This window comes from Pygocentrus nattereri, chromosome 13 (assembly GCF_015220715.1).
Source record: "Pygocentrus nattereri isolate fPygNat1 chromosome 13, fPygNat1.pri, whole genome shotgun sequence".
NCBI lineage: Eukaryota > Metazoa > Chordata > Actinopteri > Characiformes > Serrasalmidae > Pygocentrus > Pygocentrus nattereri.
The window spans coordinates 20,301,290-20,308,399 of record NC_051223.1 but is presented as its reverse complement, the minus strand read 5'-3'; positions in this window follow the sequence as shown (position 1 = coordinate 20,308,399).

Sequence of the window (7,110 nt, the reverse complement as noted above, 5' to 3'; positions counted from 1 at the left end):
ACCAAAAAGGCTTCTTTTATTTTTGCAAGCTTGACATTGTAACAAAATAACAGAACACCTTTTGTTTCTATATAGAGCGCTTTTCAAAAAGGTTCTACATAGAACCATCTACAGCACATTCTCCATGAACTTGAAGAACCATGTAACGATTCAAATAGCCCTACAGTAATGCAAAGGGTTCATGGTTCTATAGAGAATCATTTTCATTACTAAAGATCCCTGTGTAACGCTGTGGAGTGATGATGAGGCGGACGCACACGCTGAGTGAAGCGAGATTTATTAAGGGCAAATTCATCATCAGGGTCAAGACAGTCCAGGGTCAATGAGCCAACATGGAGAGAATGAGGGACAGACACAACAAAAAGGAAAACAGGCTAAACACAAAAACAGAGACTAGGAAAAAATAACGGTGGCCGGCAGAACAAACACCAAACACTACACGAGAATACAAAGACCAGCCACAGACTAGGACAAACACAGGGCTTAAATACAACAGGGATAACTAGGGTTAATAAGACACAGGTGGTACAATTAAGGGCAGGGTCGGGAAACAAGGGGGCAGGACTGGGAAAACAAAGGAAGCAAAACAAAGCACGTGGAGGACTGGGAGGGGCCAATCGTGACACCCTGGAAGAACCATCTTTTTAAGTGTGCATATAGAACCATTTTTTTTACTAAAGAACCCTTGAAGAACCATCTTTTTTAAGTGTATATGTAGAACCATTGTCTTTGCTGAAGAACCCTTGAAGAGTCATCATTGTTAAGTGTGTATGTAGAATCATTGTCTTTACTAAAGAACCTTCGGAAGAATCATCTTTTTAAGTGTGTATCTATAAGTGATTGGACAATGATTATAGCATTATTATCAGATGTTTCATAATTTTACATAAATTATTCTACGTTTATGTATATATTTAATAAATGATCAAATGTCTTTGCTGGACCATAATGAATAATGATGCCCCTCATTTGTCAGTTTTTCTAGATTCATCATAATTACTCATTCAACATAGGGGGCTTAGTGATTCAGCCAGATGATTAATAACTTAGCAAACAATAAATAAGCAGACTGTTTACAAGCAAACAAGGGAGAAAGATCTGCTTTAGAAGAAAGTAATTAACAATGAGCTCAACAGACCTGAAATCAGTCAGGCCAAGACCTGTACCAGGCTATACCTGTGTAGGCTATGACAGATCGACAAAGGAAAATAGCAAGCAAGACAAACATATATAGCCTGTAGCCAGACAATAGGGAGTGCAAAAGCATGCACTATGTCCTCAGTTTGAATTTAACACCCTCAGTTGAGCTTTGGGGAAAATGCATTTAGACAGCCTGTTTAATCCCCACATCCTTGAAAATGTAATTCTTCAAGGGTTTTTTAGTAAAGACAGTGGTTATGTATAGAACCGTGAACACTCAAAGAACCACTTAAATGTCTAAATGGTTCTTTCCATGCATCAATGGTTCTTCTCTATAATGTAAAATATGTTGTATATACTTCTTTAAAGAGCTTATTTTTATATAACACTAAAAAGGGTTAAGTAGAAGAGAAAAAAAATGAATTTTGTTCCCATATAGAACCTTTGCTCACAGTATAACCAAGGCAGGTGTTGTAATGTGCAGATAACTTTTAAGTACAGTATGTAAAACATCCCTTACATCCCTTTTCATCTACATAATGGTTAGACATTAAAATCTGAAACAATCATGTGATTGCTGCAGATGGTGCATTGCATCTTCTATCCTCTGGATGTTCGCATTCTCTGGATGTTGGAGAAATGAGCAAGTAGACTCACTATCATGGACTTTTTTTTTTTTAAGAAATAGTACTCAGATATCCTAAAGAGAAACCATACCATTATACTGGGTTATTCTTGTTAAACACCACTTTTCCAAAGCACCCCTAGTGCTTTTCTGTTTGTGGTAATCTTCACAAATTAGCAATTAAAGTGAGCTCTTTCCTAGAGCGCACCCCCATTTCTTTCTGATGTGTATTATTTTTAAGAGTCTAGCACAGCTCCCTTTACTCCACTGATACTTCAGAGTGAGACATTCCACATTTAGAACACATTCAAAACCTAAATGTTTCGACAATTCAGTTTTACCATTTAAGATGCTATGAAAAAAGCCAAGACTTTTGTGTCCAAGCTAAGAACCATTTAGGAAGACTGTACTCATTCTTTTCTATATCATCTTTCATTTGGAATAACCAGAGAGCATCAGATAGCCTTATCAGATAATCGGTAACACTGCCTTTAGGATGACAGTCTTGATTCCTACTGCAAAGGGTGAAGCGAATATCTCCTTCTTCATTAAGGTTATGTTATTGCCTCGGTTAGGTATAGTGACACATTTGTGAAATCTGTCACATAAATAGTTTTAACATAACATATAAAACCATTAAAGGAACTTGTTGAAAATCTGCCACCAGGACCTGAAATTATGAAAGTAATTTTAAAAATTATAATTAATGTCTTGTAACACCAGTTAACTTCAGTGATTTTGTTTTGGAACCAGGCCTGCCTAAATGTAGATTGCTTTATAGATTACCATGTTCATGTATTTTTACTTCATGGTTGTTTTCAGTTTTTCAGTGAGGAAAGGTAAAACAAAACAAAACAAAACAAAAACCCCAAAATATATGAACAACAAAAAAAAACAGTGGAATGTCCCCAAAGATGGAAATTAAGTTCATGGTTTGTAGTGGGCCTACACGTAGTCGAGTTTTTCCACACATAAATGCGTAACAGCACGCAGGAAGAGATAAAGAGTCCCCCCTAGTACAGGTATGACACAGTTCCCTCTCAACACTGTCACTGCTCTAATTCCACTTTCTGTGTCTCTCCTAGCAAGGTGAGCTCACAAGGTCGCACGTTGAACTCATTGGTGTTGACACTCATGGCAGGAGTGACTCGTCCCCAGCGTTAAAGCTGACCAAAAGCCACCAAGAGACCCCCCTCATCCAAAACACATCCCTCTGAGGCTCTGCAGCACCTCTCTGGCTTTAAATCCTGCAGGCCAGTCCAGCGGTGCCCTGAGGAACCCATCTGGCGTCCAACTCAGCTCTCATCTACACAACCTGACTATTACAGCCAGCAGATCACACAGATGAGCAATGCATTTACAGTGACCTCTGTCTCTCTATAGCCCACAGTGTTAAAGCGTTTACTCAGTGGTTTTGAATGTTAGCAGTTCGCACATCTAGTTGTCAAAGTCAACAGCTTTTTTTTCATTACAGAACACAAGACGTGTGAGTTTAGGCCTTTCAGTGAAGTAGTTTCTCTTTCAGTAATTCAGTCAGTCTAGACATGTGAGCGAGTGCAGTAATTTGCAGAAATTACTGTTAAATAAAAGTGCCAGATAGGGTTCTTCAGAGTGATGCCATAGAGAAACCACTTTGATTACCTAAAGAACTTTTCAATAGATGGTTCTTCAAGAACCACATCTTGTAGATGAGATGCAAAGTTGTGAAGAACCATTTTGAAGCTTAAAGAATCTCTATATAATGTTAGGCTTCCTTACAGATTAAAGTTTTTTTTTCAGAACTGTACATCCTAACCAAGAACCAGAAACCTTTAGTTTCTAATGCATATCTTAAAAAGTGGTTCTTTAAGGGTTCTTTAGTTAAAGCAATCTGCCCTGCGATGGACTGGTGACCTGTCCAGGGTGTATCCTGCCTTCCGGCTGATGACCGCTGGGATAGGCTCCAGCACCCCGACCATGACCCTGAGGCAGAAGTGGCTTGGATGGATGGATGGGTGGATAGTTAAAGCAATATAGTTATACATTAAATATAGATATAAATTATATATTGATAAAAAAGTTATTTGCATGGTTCAGTGTTTTTTCTGTATAATGAATATGGTTCTTTAAAGAACATTTTAAAAATGGTTGTTTGTAGAACCAAGAAGGGTTCCATTATAGAACCCTTTATGCTATGAGTGTAGCACAGCTCCTTTTACTTAAAGAAGAGTAATTTTATCATTTTAAATTCTATGGCCATAGTCTATAATTTCATGAACAATGGGCAGTTAAATAAATTTAAAGCTTCTATACCAATTAAAAGTTTATCCGAGACCTTTATGTAAAACAATCAAGGATGTTTTTTATTGATTTATTTATTTAATTTTAACTGTGCTTGTTCTGTTCTACTTAGGAAATATTTCAGCTAAACAGAAGGACCTTAACTGACCTTAAGTACCACGGTCTTGAGGGTGACACTCTTGGTTGGTACTGTAAAGGCTGTAAAGTCAATGTTGCCAGTCTAAAGGTGGTCTTATCACTTTGGTTTAATAGCTACACATTTGTGAATACTGTCACATACATAGTGTTGACATAACATATGAAATCATAGAGAGAACAAGAAAATCTACCTCAGGTTCTGAATGTTAGGAAAGTAATTGTCACAAATTGTAATTAGTGACTTGTAACGCCACTTTTTAGCATTTATATATAAAATTTTGATTAAGTTAAATCACAGCAGGAGGAAAAAAAATATATATATGAATTTGTTGTTATTAGAGAATTCCTAAAAGGCTCAGTTCCACCTGATCTTTCTGCAGTGTGAGATGTGCTATTTATTTATGTGGTGGAGCCATGAACCTTATTGTGTGTAGTACTTCTTCCACAAGCCAATGATTTTCCAGCTTTTTGAAGAGCTGATCAGCAGTAACTATATGCTGGATTGCTGTAATATTATTATTGTTACACCTATCTTGTAACTACACTCACTAGCCATTTTTTCAAATGCGCTTTGTAGGATTACAGTTACATTTTTTGGTCTCTACATAGCAATGCAGGGCTAGCAGAATCACAGGGGCTTTGACTCCCTGCTTTTTTAAAACTCCGAGGCGATGATCCACCACTAAATGATTGAGTTCAGGGTGCTTACATCAAAAGAGAATCTTTCCTTAAACTTAACGGAGCTCATAAGTGACCCCTGGTTCAGTTTTCTCCTGGTGGGAACACATTTTTATGATATTCCGCATCAAAGGAAGGAATTCCAGACAAGATCATGCTTTTTTTATTCTTCTAGCTGCTCATCAGTGCAGTACCGTTTGCATAATCAGCCTGTTTTAATATTTTTTTCTTTACAAATGTTGATGTCATTCTTCACAAGCTGCCAATAATGAGGCAGATTAGCAGTAAGATATGTGTTTAATTTTGTCACATGGATAACAAAACATATTTTGGGTCAAGCATCAGTAACATGATTGGTTTAATTGAAATTGATAAACTAATCGTAACAAAGCAGATATCAAGTGTTATTATTATTGCTTTGCTTGACTTGCAATAGATATAGATGAGAAATGTTTCTATTTTCTATTTATATTTTCCTGGTGCTAAATGTAAAAGTAAGTAAATGTTAAAGTAAGTAAATGATAGAGTAAAACAACACAAAATGTCTGACCAATAAAAAGCAATTCAACCAAATGCAAAAGATAAAATATCACAAAAACCCTCGACTCTGGTTCGGATTTTAGAAAACGAACTGGGTATTAAAACAGCCTGATGTTCTATTTTGCTATCAGTGAAGCACGGAGCCAAAACAAACACTGACCCTGTTCATGAATAGGTTTACATAAGCATGACATAAAAGGTAGTTTTAGTTACTTAGCTAGTGGCCTAGTTGTCATTTTCACTAGGACAGCTCCAAGTTTTGCCTCATCACTCTTGGATGTGTGGTACCACTGCGGCAGTGACACCAACAAGACAGTGCTATGGTAGTAAGTGGGGCAGAAGTGTTATTGGGGTTTCTAAATGTCTGTGTTATTGCTTTGACTATAGTCCATCAATCAAAAATATCTAGCCACAGGTCAGAAACTGACCACTGATGAGTGACTATATAGTAGCTAACAGAAAACTGTGAGGAAGAAGATGAGTCATAGTCAACATCAGAATTGGGTTATATGAGGGCTAGAGACCAGGACACTTTGGTGATTTTCTTCCTCATGCACATCTAATTCAACTCGTCGGTTGATTACCAGGTTTGGTTGGTGTTAGAGCTGGGAAATCACCAAACTGATCTGTACTTTGGCCCACAGATCCCACCCCTGGTCTACAAGTGGTACCAACATGAGATTTGTTTCTACCAAAGTGGCCAGTAAGTATAAAACTAATGTGCTCAAATTCTGTTGTACGCTGTGTTCTGAGTTCTAGTGCTAAGTTGTTCAACTCAGTTATGCCTGGAGGAATGGGAAGAAGTACCCCTGATCCCCAGCCCCCACTGAAACCTGAGCAAGGCCAATGTTTCCATAAACTTAGGACTGAGAGACCAACCCTTTCAGACAGCACTCCATCATTCATATAAAAAAAAAACACTCATGTTGTCATACAAATATCCATTTATTTTTGGAATATCTGCCCAAAACAGTTACTGATTTTTCTATGATCTGCCCTCAACTGTGTCATTTGTATCACAATGTAAATCACAATAAATAAGCAAGTGTATACTGTGGTTCACTCTCATCTGGTGCATAAGATTACTGTGATGTAGCTGCATTTTGCTATACAATTACAGTTATAAGCTGAAATTAAAATACAGTAATCTCCTGTATTTTTATATGACTGTAAATTTTTTTTACATGACCATCTGTAAAAATAATGCATATATACATTTTTTCAAGACCTATAAATGTTATTATTTAATGTAAAAAGTAAAGGATAAGCTAAAATAAAATAAAATCAGTAACAGTAACCATATTTATTCACCATGTTTTGCACAACACATGCACAAGCAATATACAATTCAAATACCCAATTTTAAAAAGCAGCAATAAGAGAACACAGCGCTAACCAACCAAGCTAGCTAACAACATAGATATAACAAAGGAAAATAAGACATACAATGCCCAGGCAAATATTAATGAAATATACTGAATATCAAAAGTAAGAATTTAGAATCTGTGTACACTATTGCATTTGTTAATTGCTAGAACAAAGAAAAGAATATTCAGTAAAAATGGGCTGAAGTCTAAATGACCTTCATTTTTCAATTTACCCTCTACATGTAGGTCCCGGCATGAAAAAGTTTGGAAAAAGTTTTAAGATGCATAACTAAATAATAAGCCCACAGTGTAAGAGGACAATGAACTATGTGGGGGACATGT